The 21817-nt window shown below is 39.4% G+C and overlaps 1 pseudogene; it reads left to right on the forward strand.

The window, feature by feature from the left end:
- LOC104224615 (protein VACUOLELESS1-like) overlaps positions 1–21817 on the forward strand; it is a 78293-nt pseudogene that overhangs the window by 50113 nt on the left and 6363 nt on the right.

A 21817-nucleotide genomic window follows, 5' to 3' on the forward strand; every position in this document is an offset into this window, starting at 1 on the left:
CAGCATCCTTGTTATCTTCATTCTAGAATAAGTAAGGGTATTTAGACTTCATCTCCTCTTCTGCTTCCCATGTCATTTCTTCCATATTTTTGTTCCTCCACAATACTTTGACGGAAGCTACATCTTTTGTTCTCAGCTTGCGGACTTGCCGATCTAATATCGCCACTGGCACTTCTTCATATGATAGGTCCTCTGTAACTTGTACATCTTTGATAGGGATGACTCGAGAAGGGTCTCCAATACATTTTCTCAACATAGATACATGGAATACCGGGTGAACAAATTCCAATTCGGATGGCAATTCTAACTCATAAGCAACCTGTCCAATCCGTTCTGGAAAGACCTCCAAAAGTTAGCCGTAAATTGAGCTCCTCGGTCTGATATAATAGATATGGGCACACCATGAAGCCTAACAATCTCCTTGATATACAACTTCGCATAATCTTCAGCCGTGTAAGTTGTCTTCACTGGCAGAAAATGGGCACATTTTGTAAGTCGATCAATTATCACCCAGATGGAGTCAAACTTATGATAAGAGCGAGGTAATCCAATAATGAAGTCCATATTAATCACCTCCCACTTCCAGGTCGGAATCTCTATATTTTGAAGCAATCCACCGGGTTTCTGATGTTCTATCTTTACTTGTTGACAATTGGGACACTGGGCTACAAATTCTGCAATAGACTTCTTCATATTATCCCACCAATACTGCTCCTTGACATCATGATACATCTTTGTCGAGCCGGGATGGATGGAATATCGGGATTGATGAATCTCATTCATAATCTTCTCTCGCAACCCTGCCACATTAGGCACACACAATCGGCTCTGGTATCTCAGTGCCCCGTCTTTTCCGATCCCAAAAGCCATACTTTTACACTGTTGAATGCTTTCTCTTAATCGTACTAAGATAGGATCTTCATATTGTCGTGCTTTTACCTCGGCTACCAAAGATGATTCTGATGTATTCTGTACAGTAACACCTCTGTCATCAGAGTCTAACAATCTGATTCTCATATTGGCTAGATGATGAAGCTCTTTAATCAACCCCCATCTACCTGCCTCAATATGTACTAAGCTTCCCATTGATTTACGGCTGAGAGCGTCTGCCACAACATTGGCTTTACCGGGATGATACAATATCTCGACGTCGTAGTCTTTCAATAATTCAAGCCACCTACGCTGCCTCAAATTCAACTCTTTCTGCTTGAAGATGTATTGTAAACTCTTGTGATCTGTGTAGATGTCAACATGGACGCCGTATAAGTAGTGCCGCCATATCTTCAAAGCATATATTACTGCAGCCAATTCCAAATCATGGGTTGGATAATTCTTTTCATGCTTCTTCAATTGTCTTGATGCATAAGCAATCACATTCCCACGCTGCATCAATACGCACCCCAAACCTATACCTGAGGCATCACAATATACCACATAACCTTCTGTTCCTTCAGGAAGAGTGAGCACTGGTGCAGATGTCAATCGATTCTTCAGCTCCTGAAAACTACGTTCACAAGTGTCAGACCACTGGAATTTGGTAGCTTTTTGTGTTAACTTAGTCAATGGTGATGATATAGAGGAAAATCCTTCTACAAACCGCCTATAATATCCTGCTAGCCCTAGGAAGCTGCGGACTTCTGATGGTGTTGTAGGTCTCGGCCAATTCTTTACTGCATCGATCTTCTGAGTGTCGACACTAATACCCTCATCAGATATCACATGGCCAAGGAATGCTACTGAGTTCAGCCAGAATTCACATTTGGAGAGCTTAGCATATAACTTACGATCCTGAAGCGTCTGTAATACTATCCGCAAGTGGCCCGCATGTTCCGCCTCCGAACGAGAATACACTAGAATGTCATCAATGAATACAATCACGAACACATCAAGATAGGGCCTGAATATAGTATTCATGAGATCCATAAAAGCTGCTGGGGCATTTGTTAGCCCGAACGACATCACCAAGAACTCAAAGTGCCCATATCTTGTCCGGAAGGCCGTCTTTGGAATATCCTTCTCCCTAACCCTCACCTGATGATACCCTGAACGTAAATCAATCTTAGAGAAATACTTGGCACCCTGGAGTTGGTCAAACAGGTCATCAATTCTTGGAAGTGGATACTTGTTCTTTATAGTAGACTTATTCAACTGTCGATAGTCGATACACATCCGTAACGACCCGTCTTTCTTCCGCACGAATAGGACTGGTGCACCCCAAGGTGAAGTGCTAGGCCTAATAAAGCCCTTATCCAGCAAGTCCTTCAACTGCACCTTCAACTCTCGCAACTCTGCCGGGGCCATTCTGTATGGAGGAATAGAGATCGGTTGAGTGTCAGGCAACACATCAATGCTAAACTCAATCTCCCTTTCAGGAGGAAGGCCTGGGAGTTCATCTGGGAAAACATCTGGGAATTCGTTGACCACAGGGATTGATTGTAAAGTAGGCGGTTTCGCCTCCGCATCCCTAACGCGAACGAGATGATAAATGTAACCTTTTGAGATCATTTTCCTTGCCTTAAGATAGGAAATAAACCTACCTTTCGGTGTAGCAATGTTCCCTTTCCATTCAATGATGGGTTCACCCGGAAATTGGAACCTAACCATCTTCGTACGACAGTCAACATTTGCATAGCATGAGGCCAACCAGTCCATTCCCATTATCACATCAAAATCAACCATTTCTAACTCAAATAAATTTGCCGAGGTTTGACGACTACAAATCATCACAGTGCAACCTCTATATACCCTTCTAGCAATCACAGAATCTCCTATCGGAGTAGATACCGCGAGGGGTTTACTTATCAATTCAGGTTCAATGCCAAACTTATTAGCCACAAAGGGTGTAACATATGATAATGTAGATCCCGGATCAATCAGCGCATATACATCATAAGAAAACACAGATATAATACCTGTAACAACATATGGAGATGACTCGAGATCCTGTCGACCTACTAGAGCATAGGTTCGATTTTAAGCACCACTCGAACTCGCCACTGCACCTCTACCCCTACCACGACCTGTCGACTGCTGAAAACCCCGTGCTGGAGGTCGAACTGATGAGGAAGAACCAGACACAGATCCAGTCGGCTGAGCCATACCATCACCTCCTCTATTAGGACAATCCCGCATCATATGGCCAGGCTGCCCGCACGAATAGCATGCATCAGAACCTCGACGACACAGTCCAAAGTGGGCCTTGCCGCACTGATCACAATGTGGTGTTGGGGGTCTCATCTGACTAGTATCCCTGTGATGTTGCGAGCCAGATGCCCGCGAACTCTGACCTGGACCAGAATAGGATCGATCATATCGAGGCCTCTGAAACTGTGGAGGAGCACTAGCTACAGGTGGCGCCGAACTCCTCGAAAACTGTGGCCTGATGCGGCCTCTGAAGTCATCAGAATACCCTGCAAATCTCGCCCTCTTATGCTGGCCTCTATCCTGCTCCCTAACTGCCCTCTGCTGGCGCTTACGATCCTCTAGGGTCTGGGCATAAGCTTGAATACGGGAAATATCCATGCCCTCCACCAAGGAGGTTGTCGTACACTCATTTATCAGATGTGGTCCCAACCCATTCACGAACATATGCACCCTATCACTCATCTCGGCCACCATATGGGGAGCATACCTTGCCAAAGAATCAAACTGCATACTGTACTCTCGCACACTCATATTACCTTGTCTAAGGTTCAAGAACTTATCAGCTCTAGCTCGTCGTATCTCAACTGGCAAGTAGTGACGAAGAAAGGCCTCAGAAAATTCCTTCCACACAGCTGGAGGAGGGTTCGGACCCCTGGATCTCTCCCAACTATCATACCAGAGAACCGCTAAATCCCGTAGCCGATAAGAAGCCAACTCTACTGCCTCTGTATCACTAACATGCATAACCCGAAGTGTACGATGAACCTGGTCAATAAAAGTCTGTGGGTCCTCCTTGGGGTCTGATCCGGTAAACACTGGAGGGTCTAAATTAATAAAATCACGAACTCTTGTACTAACTGGTTTCTCAGCAGCACCTGTATTCTGCCTCTGAGCCTGAGCAGCTACCAAGCTAGTCAATAACTGCAAAGCACTCTGCATATCCTGGTCTGGAGTGCCAGACGGAGGAACTGGAGGCGCTGGGTGCCTTCTAATATCCTCTGGAGGAGATGGAGTAGATGAGGTATGAGAGGGCATCTCACTTTGAGCCTCACTTTGTCCTGCTCTGACTTGGGGCACCTGACTGGTACCCTCTCCCGCTGCTGTATCAAGCCGTCTACTAATCGTTTGCTTCCTAGTCGAAGGCATCACTGAAAAAAAACAAGGTGAATATTAGAGACGAACACTTACGACTCAACTCTACGCACGATCTAGATTCAGGAAGAAGGTAACAACCCTAGATGTCATGTAGCCTCCTGATTATAAATGTGGCGCGCTACACATCCATAATCAAGACTCTACTAGACACGGCTCATAGACAACCCCTAGGACAGACTTGCTCTGATACCAAGTTTGTCACGACCCAAACTGAAGGGCCATGACTAGCACCCGACCACACTTGCCGAGCACCAACGTACATTTCATCTAACCTTCATTATTATCTTTTAGGGCTGACGAGATCAATATAAATGGTAGACCTAGATCATGGACAACCAGCAATAAAATATGACGGCATGAACATACATAGCAGGGGATGACCAGACAATCAAGAAACTACATATAAGGTATGAGCTACCACGCTACTATGAAAGACTATACAACAAAAACTAGCCGACAAGGCATACCAAACTATACATGAGCCGACACCTGTCTATGAGCCTCTAAAAGAACATAAGTGTTGCAACATAGCCGGAACAGGGCCCCGACATACCCATAATGTCTATAACAAAAATTGCATACCAAGACCAAGGCAAGTCCGGAGAAGGGATCTCGCCAATCACCGCTGAACTGGACAGTCTACTGTGGTGGGGGAGCTGCACCTGCCTGTCTATCAGGACCTGCAGCACGACATGCAGCGTCCACAAATAAAAGGACGTCAGTACGAATAAAGTACTGAGTATGTAAGGCAAGGAACCATAAATACGATCAGTAATGTAAGCAAGGATAGAGAATATACAACCTGTAACATCTTAGTACCTCTGAGGGCTACTTACATGAAATGCATGATACATATGTATAAATACATAAACCTTTAAAGCATTCGCCTCTGTGGGCATCATCATCATCATATCGTACCCGGCCATAATAGGCTCGGTAAAAAAACGTACCCGACCATCATAAGGCTCGGTAGAATCGTACCCGGCCACGTGGAGCTCGGTAAAACCCAACTGATCAGTGGTTGCACAATAGGTGCCGTACCCGGCCAACTATAGCGTGGCTCGGTAGAGTAAAATAGATACATATATATAATGCATGCTCGACTCATGGAATCACATTCTAAACCTTTCGGAGTGACGTAAGGTCGGTATCCTCTATACACGTTATTAGGACTAACTCTTCACTATGAACCTTATAAGAATCAGGAAGTACCAACAACATTGATAACATAAGAATAAGAGAAGCAACATTAACATCAATCGTTCCATAAGAGGGAAAACAATGTAAGTACTGCTAGCTTCTAAGAGTAGAGTATCTTGGAAGCTCGTTCATTACATTATGTACAATCGGAGTCGTGCAAAAGAAGGAAAGGGATAGCCTCACATACCTTGTATATACTGCCCCAATCTCAAGCTATGCAATTGTCAAAACTCCTTAGTCTACAATAAGAGAAACGATACTATCGTTATCATTTAAGCGTCATAACTATTATGTATCGACCACAACCTATTTTACGATGAAACGGACAGCACCTCCCCTATATATATGACCTCACATCATTCAAAACAGTCACCAAACAGCCCAAACAACAACAATAATAAACATATTGAGCATCCCAAAATAGTCCACACACAACCTAATCACTCCATACATACGACGACCACCGTAGTCGTGTCAAACAACCTGGAAATGTTACGAATAACTATCAGCCCATAACCCTACATATATATGGTGTTTCTCCACACCCTTACTCCTCCAAAACTCCACAAGATAGTAGTAAAATACGCAGCCCAACAACAACGCAAAACAGTCCACAAAACAATAACATTACTACCAAGCCTTTCGATATATATCTCACAAGTTCTAGCTTCAATGGCTTAGCCGCAACTTGGATAATCTTAAATACATATAGAGTAAGAGGTTCCTTACCTTTATACAGAAATAACAACTCCAATTTGACCTTAAATTTCCATGAAATATCCCTCCAATGCTGCCACAACAACAAAAAAGCGAAACTAGCGATCAATTAGTGTTTTTTGGCACTAGAATCACTTTAGAAGGCTTGAAATCACCTAGGATTGATATTAAGAACATGAGGGAGTATTTACAGAACATAAACCCTTTAAAATAACCTCCCACACGAGCTGGAATGACACAAAAATGAGCAACAACAAGAAGAACAAGAGACTTACGAGCGCCACGGAATTCCCGACACTTGATTTGTGTTGTTTGCCCTTTTTTGGGTCTTGAATCTTGAGAGAACCTTGAGAGGATGTTCCTAGGGTTCTAAGGTCTGAAAATAGTGAAAATAAATGACTTAAAACGGGTTGGAGGCATCCTATATAGGTCCAAATATCTTAAACCGACTTAGTGGGCCCCATAGAGAGGTGCTTGGCGCAGTCTCGCGAAAACGCGAATATCTCTCTACTCCGAGATCGTATCGATGAACGGTTTAATGCGTTGGAAACTAGACTCATAGATCTTTAATTTGGTGGGTAGATCACCCCGTAATTCCTTGTAAATTATGAGAAAAGATTAGAAACATTTGACCTAATGTTTAAGTAAAATTATGAACCTAAGTTGCGACAACTTTTGTCGACTTTTGTTTCATAACTCGTTTGACTTCAAGACTTATGATACGGATATTATATGATTAAAATACCTTAATAAATTGACCTCTTGAGTGTATTAAGCACCACTAGATTACCTGAAAATACGAGTTACAACATCCTTGATTCGTTTAACTTCTAATACTGGTTAATCACCCTTATACACTCTTGTATCACTTAAGACCAATAGGATTGACTTCTTATCATCTCAAAGATAATTCCTTCTTGGATTTATGTTAACTAATATATGGCATGAACTAACACATGTGGATATGGGTTGTAACACCCTCCCCCCCTTAGGAACATTCGTCCTCGAATGTAAGGGTTTATGGGGAGTTTAAATCATCGTGGATTCCAATGGAAATTTCCGATCAATTTTCCCCTATAAAATGGTCACTAGCAAAACTTGCAAGTAATTAATCCCAACATATGGCTTCACAAGGCTACACAAAGCATTATGCGTATTTACATTATCTACCAACAAAATCTCTAAGCAACTCCGAATCCCCTTGTTTGATTTTGAAAATATCTTCCATTCTTTTTTCAACCTTTTGTGCTCCCGAATGTGCTTTAATAAAAGAATCTGCAAGCTCAGCAAAAGAATTTATAGAATTTTTAGATAAAAGAGAATACCAGGTTAATGCACCCTTGGTGAGTGTTTCTCCAAATTTCTTGACCAGTACTGATTCAATTTCTTGTTTGGTCAAGTCGTTGCCTTTCACGCCTGTTGTAAATGCAGTCACGTGGTCACGTGGGTCTGTAGTACCATCATATTTCGGGATGTCAGGCATTTTGAACTTTTTCGGAATTGGAAGGGGAGCAGCACTTGGCTTCCAAGGTTGTTGTGAGTATTTGTCCATGTCTACTCCTTTTATTACAGGCGGAACTCCAGGGATTTGCTCAATACGCTCATTTTGCTCCTTAATCTGTTTCTGCAATATTAGTACTAAATTTTGCAAATATGAATTATTTGAATTACCTGGTCCCCCTTCCTGTGGTTCACTGGTGGTTGCTCCATTTCCAGAATTAACAAGACCAGAACGGGGATTCTCCAATGTATTAATATTAGGAGTTGGTGTAGGTGGTGCAGCATGCAATCGACTAACTAGAGCCTGAAGAGCTTTGCCGACCTGAGCATCAATTAGCTTTTGTAAAGCTTCATTTGTACCTCCTTCAAAGTGTTCAGATTGTTCTTGTTGATCAACACGGGATTCAGTAACAGGAGTGCCTTCATGAGATTGACATGGTGAATCTGGAGGGGAGGGAACCACGTCACCTTGATTTTGATGAATTTGATTTTCATGGTTTCCCAGTGTGTTATTATTGTTATTGTCGGTGTTGTTGTTTGACATGGTGATAACAATGGACAAGATATAGCTTAAAAGAAAAGATTATCAGATTCCCGGTAACGGAACTAATTTGTTTAACCAAAAATTTGAGTCTTTGATCAAAGCTAAAAAGAAATTAGGGTTACTAATAATCAGGAGACGAAAATAAAATATTTTTGTGAATGATGGTAAAGCAGTAAATAGTTTTGTATTTCAGTAAGATTCCAATAGTTTTTCGTATCCTTACAGATGGTGAGTTCTTCTCCTTTTATAGCTAATTCTAGGAGAAGATGTAATGCCTTTGTCTTAATGAGGCAATTATGAGCAATAAATGACATTAAAAGAAACGTTACACAATCATTTCTTTTTAAATTAAATATTCTAACGTATTTGGTATTCAATGCTGTATTTAGACTCTTTTACGTCATCAGATTCGTATCTTCAACTTCTTCCGATCTTTGGTCTTTAAATGACTTGGATAGGTACGAGACTCGTACCTATTTTAGTAATGGTCCGCACCTATATTGCTTTCTTTTTCCCTTATCTGTTGTCGCCCGTGCCTCTTGGCTATTTATTGTGTTTTGACCGTTTGATCAGTCCACGTGTCATGCCACGTCACCTACAATGTAAATTCAGTTTTTTCCCAATACACTGCCTTCCCTCAATTTTATTGAATTTTAAGAGGCATTTTCCCCAGACTTTGTAGCTTTGAATAAAAAAGACTGACTCAAAGTTAACTTCCAAAAGTCAAAGGGTGAAGAGTTGATGTATCCAGATTGATCCTGATGCTTTTACATGTTAGCTTATATTGTTCTCCTTATTCAAAATGTTAGTTTATATTATTCTGTTTGTACTTTGTGTATAGGAAGTTGTAGTCATGCACTGGACATGTACAAAGATCACAGCATCGGCGGCAATCCCTGATGCCACTCTTCTAGAAATGTTACTTGATAAGGTTTGTGTTTTGAACAAGATGTCCAACATTCATTATTGTAGTGCAAACTCTCATGTAAATTTTTGGTATGTCAGCTGAAAATATGCAAGGGGATCTCTTATGCTGCAGTTGCTGCTCATGCGGATAAGAATGGTCGTCGAAAGTTAGCTGCCATGCTTGTTGAGCATGAGCCACGTTCATCTAAGCAGGTTCTTTAAATTTTTTTGATGCTCTTTGTGTTCCCGCTAATATCCTCTTCCTTCTGGTGGAGCCTAGTACTTCCTTCCCCCCCAATTACAAAAGTTGTCATCTGAGGAAGACTTCTTTGTTCTTGGCTGGCTTTTATCTGTTAATTGGATTTCTACAACATGGTTAGCTTAAGTTAGCTTATGGTGTACTATGCTATTCCTTAGGTTCCTCTATTGCTAAGCATTGGAGAAGAAGATACTGCTCTGATGAAGGCTACTGAAAGTGGTGATACTGATCTGGTTTATCTTGTCCTCTTCCATATCTGGCAGAAGGTATATAAAGATGTCTCAAGTGGACTTTCTTGTGAAATATATACCTGAACTTTGTTTTTTCTAAAAATGCTAGTTAGTTCAGTTGTTATCAATCGTTATTAATAACCTCGTGCTTTTGCTTTCCAGAGACCAGCTTTGGAGTTCTTCGGGACAATACAGGAGAGACCTCTAGCTCGTGATTTGTTTGTTAATTATGCACAGTATGGAAACTTTTAATTTCTTAATCACTTCAAGAGCAGTTTGTTTAGCCTGCTGAATTTTGTTTCTTTTTCCAATCTCAAGGCATTTCAAGCACGAATTTCTGAAGGACTTTTTCCTATCTACTGGACAACTTCAGGTTGGTTTGTGTGAGACTCCAACTTATACTTAGAAATGTAGAATTTTGTATCCATATTGAATATCATCCTAGTGATATTGAATGCCTGTTTATGTGACTGTTTTGCTGTTCGATTAGAAGTTTTGTGCAAATGAAAGGATTAGTTTTTTTATCTGTTGATCTTTTTTGGATTTCTCCCTTATTATAGTTTTCCTTGTACTGTTTCATTAATAAATAGAAGGAAATAATTTTGATGTCAAGCATGTCATCTTATGTTCTTTAGCACATATTGTCGCTCTTATCCCTCCGTTTATATTTGTAAGTAGATAGAATTTGGTAAAAGAATATTTTTGGAACTAACAATATTTCAATTTGCCTTCTGGGATAGAACTACATTGTGTGTTGATGTGAATCTGATCCTACTTTTGGAAGCCTGTCGTAATCGCTCTGTAGTCCTTCTGTAAGATTTTGTTTTTAGCTTAATTTGCAAGACATGAAAAATTTGCTGCTAAATGCTAATATTTTACAGTTCATGGTGCTTCTCCACTTTTCCCTCTATTCAACTTTATTTATATGACAAAGTTTCAATCTTGTAGGATGTAGCTTTCCTATTATGGAAAGAATCATGGGAATTGTCTAAGAATCCAATGGATAGCAAAGGATCTCCACTTCATGGTCCAAGAATAAAACTCATTGAGAAGTCCCAGCACCTTTTTGCCGAAACAAAGGAATATTTTTTTGAATCAAAAGCTGCTGAAGAGCATGCAAAATTGTTAAGGTGCCTTTGCCTTCCGTCTTAGTTATCAAGTCATTAATTTCATTGGAGCTCTCTTCATTTATTTCTTTTGTTTGCTCTAGCTTTTCCATTTCACTTCCTGCTTATTGTCTTGAGTTGATGGTCCATTATCTTCTGCTGAGAGTGATGCTGAGTGTGCATTATGATTTATATGTAGGCTCCTGATAAAATTTCTAAATCAACGAGAAAAGCCCTTTTCTATTATAGTTGTCAAGTGCGCTAACTGCAATCAAAACATGCAATGCTAAAATTAGATGATAGTTTCAGAATGGTTACTACAACGAGTCAAATAACATTCTTATCTTTTATATTATCCATTATATATGTGCCTCATCTCTTATGTACTCAATTTGATCCCTACTTTTCTTAGATGGGGTGTATCATGACTTCCCGAGGTTTATCTTTAATGCTTTCTTCCCATAAATTTCTATTTGAGGGATGAGTTTTTCTGCATAAATTTGTAGAACTTACAACTAGTTTATGTCAAGGTGCCAGAATGGTGGCTCTGGAATTCTACATAAATACCTGAGTTTAGAGGTGACTTCGCAATAGATCAGAAGATGATATACATCCTTCCAAGTCTCATTAAGTGAGAACCACCGGCTAAAGTCTATCCTTTTCTTCCCATGTTTTAGCAGCCAAGGATAGTAGCTTAACAAGAAGGGATCTCTGACTTTCCCTATTCTTTCAATGAAATATTTCTATATGCATTTTCACTGTGGTATTTGTTGTTGTGTCTTGCTATTTCACTTTTCAGCGCAGGAATTATTTACTAGCTATCGCTTTTGCTTTGCATCTTTCTTCTAAAGTTTATGTTGTTCCTGTTTTCATATGATTTCTTTGTTGATACTAATATTGTCTCATTTTTGTCTTTTTGCTTTCTTGAGCCGAGGGTCTTTCGGAAACAGCCTCTCTACCCAAGGTCTACATACACACTACCCTCCCAGACCTCATTAATGTAATTTTGCTGGGTTGTTGTTGTTGTATTTTCACTGTGGTATTTGTATTATAATCCGGATATTATTAATTTTAACTTATCTTTTCTTTACTGTTGTGATCAATTGTATTTAGGAAATTGATAGTTTAATTCAAATAGGTTTACAATGGTTTTACATTTCAAGGAGCAGGAAATTAGGTTGAAAGTTAACACTTGAATTGGAAAATGTCATATGTACGTTGTGACACCTGATCTGGGAGTTTCTGCAATTGTGCCCTACACATTAATAGAGGTTCACTATATACCATAAGGCATCTGCAGAGATGGCTTGTCCTTACATGACTGCTGTATGTACTGCTGCTCTTTTTGATATCTTCAATTTTTTTTTCTTTCTAAGTACTAACCCCTCCTTTATGGCAGTGGCCTCCATGACCATAACAACAACAAACTCAAACCTAGTGAAATCCCACAAGTGGGTCTGGGGAGGGTAAAGTGTACGCAGACCTTGCCCCTACCTTACGACGGTAGAGAGGTTGTTTCCGGAAGATCCTCAGCTCTAGAGTACCCTCCATGACCATACCTAATGTAATAGCTACAGGCTTGGCTAGCTTAGTTCTTGACGCTGAAGAAGTTAATTTCTGTAATCGCCTTCACTCTAGAGGGACAGTTAGCTACACTTCCTCTTGAATTGCTTGGTATGCTTTATCATGTTTCTGGTTAAACTAAGTTTGTTGTAGCCATGTTGAACTAGCTCTCTTCTCTTGTAGCCATGTGAAATGTATTTCTGCTTCTTGTGACTGCCAGTGGAAGGGGCACCGTGGACATTTTTGTAGATAGCATTCCAAGTAGTCCTTTGTGACCATATATTACATGCTAATAAAGGGTAATGGAAATCTTATAGTCATCCCCTTTTCTCCTCTTTTTTCTCTTCTTGGTTACCGCCCATTTGTCGAGGCATGTGTTGATGCAGATGAGAAAGGTGAAGCTCTAAAGTACATACCAAAGCTGACTGATCCTCGCGAAAGAGCAGAGGTAATATTTTATATGTTCTGAGATTTCCCACATTTGGTCTATAGACATGTTTGACATATCACATAGTCTCACGTAGTTTAAGTTTAAGTTTTGAACTTTACCCACATTTGGTCATTGTCGGCTGAGTTTTGAAGTCGAAAACAACAGATGTTTCGACTAATATAAAAGGAAGTACTTTTGTCTGATCGTTGTATGCACAAGAGAAAATATGATATTATTCACATATGTTAACAATAATACAATGAGCCATATATATATATATAATACATGTCCTACTCCTAATACATATGATTAGGATTATTTACTACTATTTACATAACTATTCTAACACTCCCTTCAAGCTGGTGCATATAAATCATATGTAGTGAGCTTGTTACATATGTAGTTAATACGAGGACCAGTGAGGGACTTGGTGAAATATCTGCAAGCTGATCATTCGACTTCACAAATTTTGTAGCAATATATATCTCCCGAGAGTATCTTTTCTCTGACAAAGTGACAGTCAATCTCAATGTGTTTAGTTCTCTCATGGAACACTGAATTTGATGCAATATGAAGAGTAGCTTGATTATCACACACAAGTCCCATCTGACTAATCTCACCAAATGTCAACTCCTTGAGCAACTGTTTGATCCAAATTAGCTCACATATCGCCATAGCCATTGCTCGATATTCTGCTTCTGCACTAGACCGAGCAACCACATTCTGTTTCTTGCTCTTCCAAGACACCAAATTTCCTCCTACTTAGACACAATATCCAGACGTAAAATATCTATCAGAAGGTGATCCTGCCCAATCAGCATCTGAGTATCCAACGATCAGCTCATGGCCTCGATCATCAAATAATAAACCTTTGCCTGGAGCTGATTTTATATATCGAAGAATGTGGATAACTGCATCCCAATGACTATCAGACGAAGAATTCATAAACTTACTCACAATTCATAAACTGACTCACAACACTCCCAGGAAAGAAAATGTTAGGTCTTGTAACTGTAAGGTAATTTAATTTACCAACCACTCGCCTATATCTTGTAGTATCGCTAAGAAGATCCCCTGTCCTGGCAGAAGTTTAGAATTCGGATGCATCGGAGTGTCAACAGGTCTACAACCTGTCATTCATGTCTCCTCAAGAATACCTAAGGCATACTTCTGTTGTGAGATCACAATACCTGAGCTAGACTGAGCGACCTCAATACCCAGAAAATACTTTAGTTTGCCTAGATCCTTAGTCTGAAAATGTTGAAAGAGATGTTGCTTCAACTAGTAATACCATCCTGGTCATTGCCGGTAATAATAATGTCGTCAACATATACTACCAGATAAATGCAGAGACTCGAAGCAGAATGCCGATAAAATACAGAGTGATCAGCTTCACTCCGAGTCATGCCAAACTCCTGGATAATTGTACTGAACTTATCAAACCAGGCTCGAGGAGACTCCTTTAGACCATAAAGTGATCGGCACAAGCGACATACAAGGCCACGAGACTCCCCTTGAGCAACAAACCTAGGTGGTTGCTCCATATAAACTTCATCCTCAAGGTCACCGTGTAAAAAAGCATTCTTAATGTCCAGCTGATAGAGACGCCAATGGCAAACATCAGCCATGGATAGAAAAAGACGGACTGATGCTATCTTAGCCACGGGAGAGAAGGTATCACTATAATTGAGCCCAAATATTTGAGTATATTCCTTGGCAACAAGACGAGCCTTAAGACGATCAACCTTGCTATCCGGACCAACCTTGACTGCATACACCCAACGACAACTAACAGTAGATTTACCTGAAGGAAGAGGATTGAGATCCCAAGTACCACTCATATGTAAAGCAGACATCTCGTCAATCATAGCCTGTCGCCATCCTGGATGAGACAATGCTTCATTTGTAGACTTAGGGATAGAAACAGAGGACAAAGAAGATATAAAAGCATAATAGGGTGATGACAGACGATGATAATTTAAACTGACATAATGGGAATTAGGATTAAGTGTGGTTCATATACCTTTCCGAAAATACAATCAGTGTACTAGGAAGAGACAAGTCCGCAATAGGAGCGGGGTCAGGTGCAGGACGTGAATCGGTTGGGCCTGATGCTGGGCGCGGATGGCGATGATAAGTCAAGAGTCGTGTTCCTGTGGCTGGGGCTCTAGGAGGAGCCACACTAGACTCCCCAACGGTTGGAATGTGTAAGACTTCTGTGGCGGAAGGTGAAGGAGGAGCGATAGTAAACTTTTCAAAGGTCGGTATAGGTAAGACCTCAGATATATTGAAGTGGTCAGAAGAAGTAAACAAAGGCTTAAACTCAAAAAATGTGACATCAACTGACATAAAAGTAGTAAGATCAGGTGAGTAACAACGATATCCCTTCTGAACACGAGAATAACCAAGGAAAATATGCTTGAGAACACGAGGAGCTAACTTATCTTTCCCAGGGGCTAAGTTATGAACGAAACAAGTGCTCCCAAAAACACAAGGGGGAAGAGAGTATAAGGTGACTGGGGAAACAATACTGAATACGGAATCTGATTCTGATTGGGAGATAAAGGCATCCCATTAACCAAATAACAATTTGTGAGAACTGCATCGCCCTAAAACGGCAACGGAACAAGATTCAATGAGAAGTATGCGAGCAGTCTCAATGAGTTTCCTATTCTTTCTCTCTGCAACCCCATTTTGCTGAGGAGTATAAGGACAAGAGGTCTAATGAATAATTCCTTGAGAAGTCATAAACTGCTGTAATTGAGAGGATAAATATTCTTAGGCATTATCACTGCGAAAAGTGCGAAAAGTGCTGAAATTGACATAAAAGTAGTAAGATCAGGTGAGTAACAACAGTATCCCTTCTGAACACGAGAATAACCAAGGAAGATATGCTTGAGAGCACGAGGAGCTAACTTATCTTTCCCAGGGGCTAAGTTATGAACGAAACAAGTGCTCCCAAAAACACAAGGGGGAAGAGAGTATAAGGTGACTGGGGAAACAATACTGAATACGGAATCTGATTCTGATTGGGAGATAAAGGCATCCCATTAACCAAATAACAAGCTGTGAGAACTGCATTGCCCTAAAAACGCAACGGAACAAGATTCAATGAGAAGTATGCGAGCAGTCTCAATGAGGTTCCTATTCTTTCTCTCTGCAACCCCATTTTGCTGAGGAGTATAAGGACAAGAGGTCTAATGAATAATTCCTTGAGAAGTCATAAACTGCTGAAATTGAGAGGATAAATATTCTTAGGCATTATCACTGCGAAAAGTGCGAATAGAAACACAAAATTGATTTTTGATTTCAGCACAAAAATTCTGGAATATAGAAAGCAATGCAGAACGATCTTTCGTTAAGAAAAGCCAAGTACATCTTGAATAATCATCAACGAAACTAACAAAATAATGAAATTCCAAGGTTGAACAGACTCTACTAGGGCCCCATATATCAGAATGAACTAAAGAAAAAACAGACTCTACATAACTCTCAATACTATGAGAAAAGGAGGCTCAGGTATGTTACCTAAGCTGACACGACTCACAATCTAATGTAGATAAACTAGACAAACTACGCACCTTCTTCTGAAGCTTGGATAAACTTGGATGTCCTAAACGTCTGTAAATTAGGTCTGGAGGATCTGTAACTAGACATGCCTTGGAGGAATTGAGTAAGTTAAGGTAGTAAAGGCCTTCTCATTCAAGCCTTGTTCCAATCGTCTATCGCGTATTGCGGTCCTGCATAATAAAAGAATCATCAATAAAATATATACCACAATGGAGGGCACGAGTCAAACGACTAACAGATGCAAGAATAAAAGTACATCCAGGGATATAAAGAACGGAATCTAGAGTGAAAGAGGGTAGGGGATTAGCTTGTCCAACTCCTTTTGCTTTAGTTTGAAACACATTGGCTAAAGTAACAATGGGAAGAGACTGTGAATACACAATATTTGACAAAAGGGATTTATTACAAGAGATATGATCAGAGGCGCCTGAGTCCACGACCCATGGTCCAAGAGTACTAGACTAAGAAATACAAACAAAAGAATTACCAGTAACAGAAGTATTGGTATGAGCAACAGAGGCTACTTGTGGAGATGTTTGCTTACTTGCTCGATACTGAAGGAACTCAATATATTCCCCTTTTGATAAAGAAAATCCCTGGTTACCTGTAGTCTCGGTCTGAGCAACATAAGAATTTTTGGATGGGCGACCATGTAAAGAATAGCACACGTTACCAGTGTGTCCAAGTTTATGACAGTAAGAGCACTTGGGTCTAGATCTTCCAAATGACCTCCTTGTCTATTCTCCATAGTATGAGATGCCCGATTGTCCACTGTATGGGATGCGAGAACACACGAGTCAAGTGTTTGTGATGAGATCACTGGGTGACTTGGTGCTACATCAAGGCGAAGTAATCAAGAGAATAATTATCAACTATGGGGATAGTCGGACTAGCCAAAATTTGATCGCGTACTGAGTCAAGATCATTAGGAAGTCCCGCAAGAGTAAGAACTAGAAACATATTTTTGTCGCTGCTCTTGCTGCTTTTCAACACCAGCTTAAACTGGCATCAACTTCTCAAATTCCTTCATGACTGTCTGTACTTGTCCCAAGTAAGTAGACATATCTAATTCATGTTTCTTTAATTTTGTCATCCGAGATATCACATCATAGAAATGAGATATGTCATTAGTGTATAAAGTGCGAGCCTTTTTCCAAACCAAATAACATGTCTGGAATGGACGAAACAAGGGCATCAACTTGGAATCAATAGATCGCCACAGAATACTACATAATTGAGCATCGATCTCCCAAAGTGCTTTGGCCTTTTCATCTTCTTCGCTAGACTTCGTGATTAAATGTTCTTGAACACCTTGACCTTTACACCACAACTCGACAAACGAAGCCCAAGCTAAGTAGTTTGAACTTTCTATTAAAGTTTCTGAGGTAATCATAACATCGGAACTGCCAAAGCCTGGAGTTTTAGACCCGAAAGCATTGTCTCCCAAAGACATCGTTGGATTGAAGTGAGGTCTATAAAATTATCACCAAATAACAGAAAGAATCAATTGAAAACTCGCTGAAACAGATGAAGGAGACACTGTTTTTGCTGGAAAATTACTGTAGCTGCCGGAAAAATCAGTGTAGTCGCTGGAAAAACTCAAAGTGGTAAGAATCAAACGAAAGCAGTATGGGTGGGGTTGGAATTGGTAGACGATCCAACTATTTTGAAGAAACTTTTTCAAAAAAATAACTGGAAGTTGGTGTATGCGCCGGTGCGTGGGGGCGCGTGGGGAGGCTGCTGCCAGAGATTTTATTGGGGTTTGGTCGACAGACAGTGGTGTCTCTTGTGGTAGTGTTGGATTTTGCACAAAACTGATAGAGACAATGCAGGCACAAACATCCTTGAAAAAGTTGCCGGAAAAAGGCTTCCGCTGACTGATTTCTCTTCCCGGAATCGCTGGAATTTATGCACAATGATAAATCTCTCACAATTGCTCTGATACCATGAGAGAATGTACGGGAGAAAATATGATATTATTCACATATATTAACAATGATACAATGATATATATATAATACATGTTCTACTCCTAATACAGGTGGAATTAGGGTTATTTACTACTATTTACATAACTATTCTAACAGTTGCAAAAAGCTAGTATGAGACAGATTAAGATATCAGAATGGGTTTACCAAGATATGCATTGTTTTTTAAAACATAGGGAGTTGTGTGAGCTTATTTCAATCCACAGGGCGGTAGGCGCCGGTAGCGATAATGAAGAGAGAATGATTAGTTCATTCACTCTTTAACATAGACCACCTGGTTGATTTGAGTGCATGTAGTGTCATAAATGCATTTCCTGTAGGATTGCGTATAGGTGTTCGTAACACGCAACGAAAGATAATAACAATCTTAGGCAGATCTTTTCATGTTTAAAATTTATTTACATATCAATAAATCGGATCTAAGACGTACCTGGTGAAGAAAGTCTTATTTCAAATTCTTCGATAGTGCGAAGACTCTATGTGTATCCACACCAAGACTGATCCTTGCTATCAACTCTTTGATCAACGAAACCCGCGAACAAATTGAACGAAAAACTTGTGCTAAAATTTTTCTCAAAAATCTCAACTCAAAGATAGAAGAACAAGAAACACTTTTCTTGTAATTGTATTTTCTCTCTTGGCTTTGTATTGCACTCTCACTTTCACAAAGTGTTTTTCTTCTCAAGAATAATAATATGCCAGGAAATTTTCTCCATCACCCTTTATATAGCATCACCTATAAACTCTTTTCCTATTTGGGTGAGGTAATGATTTACTTAGAGTAAATTTATTCCAAAAATAAACTTTGTATAATTTTCCACAAAAAATTCGAATCCCATTCAAATGGGTTTTGCCGAACAGTCACATGATTGTTCCAACTCAAAATTGGAATCAGTTGTTTTCATATTTACAAAATATTAATCCCATTCCAAATGGGATTAATTGCACATGAAATAATCCAATTCCAAATTGGAATTACTTACCAAGCCATTTATTAATATTATATTTTATATACATCTTATACAAAATAAATTTGTTCACAATATAACTCAATTTCTATTCCAAATAGAAAATTTCAATTTGTTCACAATATTAATTATATCCTCTGTGCTAGCAAAGATTATAATAATATTTCATTTGGACTAATAATTTATTTGACTAATTAAATTCTATAATTTAATCATCAAATAACAAAATAATAAATCCTTTAGCAAAGATCAGAACACTCGTTAGTGTACGACCCCATAGGTTCAATACTAAACCGGTAGTAAATTGATCACATCAATATACTAATCAAGGGTGGCGTCTAGCAACACTCCTTAACAATCGGATAGAATGAAGTATACAATTTACTCTCAAGAACCAGTAGAAGAATAATGTAGTAATTCATTCTGTCCTTATAGCTCTGGATCACCCTAGGATATGGTTCAACAGTAAAATCCTAATAGGCGACCAACTATGTGTCCATGTCAAATATATTCGACCATTGAATGACCTAAGAAACTCTTTCCTTCTTTTATTCAATTGCCCTAGCCAAGGTCTTAGTTTGGTCGTTTATAATTCATGACAACATGGAGCTTAAACTCATTACCAAGAGTTGACAGATTCCATCTTGATCAATCACTAATTCTACAAGCATTTAATCATACCCAATATCCTTTCAACTATCGCCCTAGGGCCATAGGTGTCTAGTATCAAAGCACAATAAATAACTTGTCAATTACTATGACGATCTCAGGTCAAAGGAAACGGTTACATCACATTCTTCAAGAGAATATCCTATTGACAGTTTATGGTAATTCTAACCATTAGGAATTATCCAATGAGTCGGTTCAATGATCATATCTCTATATGCATCATCTATCTATGTAATTTAGTTAATGAGATCAACTAATCTTTATCCCATAAAGACGATCACATAAATATTGATCTAATCGGATTACTAATGTCCAAATTAATAATCCTACGATCAAGAACAAATTTAGATTAAATTATAAGAAACTTCACTCTCATTATCATGATCTCCATCACAATGTCAAGTCTCAAAATTTAATCAAGGACCTTATCAAATTAATCAAGCAATTAATAACAATGATAAAAGAATATCAAATGCCATATATATTTTATAAAAATATGTTCAAAACATCAAATGTGATATTGGATCTAGGGCATATCTACTATATCCCTAACAATCTCCCACTTGCACTAGAGCCAATCGCTCTTGTACTTCATTCCCAATTTCCACTTGTGCTTGTCAAACTCCTTTGCGCCAAGAGCTTTAGTGAATGGGTCTGCAGCATTTTCTTTTCCATCAACCTTTTGAATCTCGACGTCTCCACGTTCAATGATCTCTCTTATCAAGTGATACCTTCGTAGAACGTGTTTGGACTTTTGGTGTGATCTTGGTTCTTTTGCTTGAGCAATGGCTCCAATATTGTCACACAACAGTGGAACCGCACCTTCTATTGAAGGAACTACACCAAGTTCAGTTAAGAACTTTTTCATCCATACAGCTTCCTTAGCAGCTTCACTAGCTGCTATATATTCTGCTTCAGCCACTGAATCAGCTACTGTAGCTTGTTTGGAACTTTTCCAACTCACTGCACCACCATTTAAGGTGAATACATAACCAGAAATAGATTTGCTATCATCTCTATCTGAAGAGAAACTTGCATCAGTATAACCTTCAAGTTTCAACTCAGAATCTCCATAGATGAGGAATTGGTCTTTAGTCCTTCTTAAGTACTTAATAATGATCTTCACCACCTTCTAATGTTCCTCACCAGGATTTGCCTGATAGCGGCTAGTCACTCCAAGTGCATAAGCCACATCAGGACGTGTACATGTCATGGTATACATGATAGCTCCCACTGCACTAGCGTATGGGATCCTACTCATGTGTTCTCTCTCTTCAGGTGTTTTAGGACAATCCTCCTTACTGAGAGTAATTCCAGTGCCTATCGGTAGATAGCCTCTTTTGGAATTATCCATATTATACCTCTTTAAGATGGTATCTATGTACAAAGACTGGGAAAGTCCAAGCAGCTTCCTAGATCTATCTCTAATCTTTATTCCTAATATATAAGCTGTTTCTCCCAAGTCTTTCATGGAGAACTGTTCAGATAGCCAAATCTTGGTACTTTGCAATGCCGGTATATCATTCCCTATGAGCAATATATCATCAACATACAACACTAAGAATATAATTGTGCTCCCACTAACCTTTTTGTACACACAAGATTCTTCTTCGCATCTAACAAAATTGAACTTTTCAATTGTCTTGTCAAATCGAATATTCCAACCTCGAGAAGCTTGCTTTAATCCATAAATGGATCTTTGTAGCTTACAAATTTTATTATGATCAGACGGAGATGTAAAACCTTTAGGTTGTGTCATGTACACATCCTCTTCTAGCTCACCATTAAGGAAAGCTGTTTTCACATCCATTTGCCATATTTCATAATCATAGTATGCTGTTATAACAAGCAAAATCCGAATTGATTTG

This window comes from Nicotiana sylvestris, chromosome 7 (genome assembly GCF_000393655.2).
Source record: "Nicotiana sylvestris chromosome 7, ASM39365v2, whole genome shotgun sequence".
Taxonomy (NCBI): domain Eukaryota; kingdom Viridiplantae; phylum Streptophyta; class Magnoliopsida; order Solanales; family Solanaceae; genus Nicotiana; species Nicotiana sylvestris.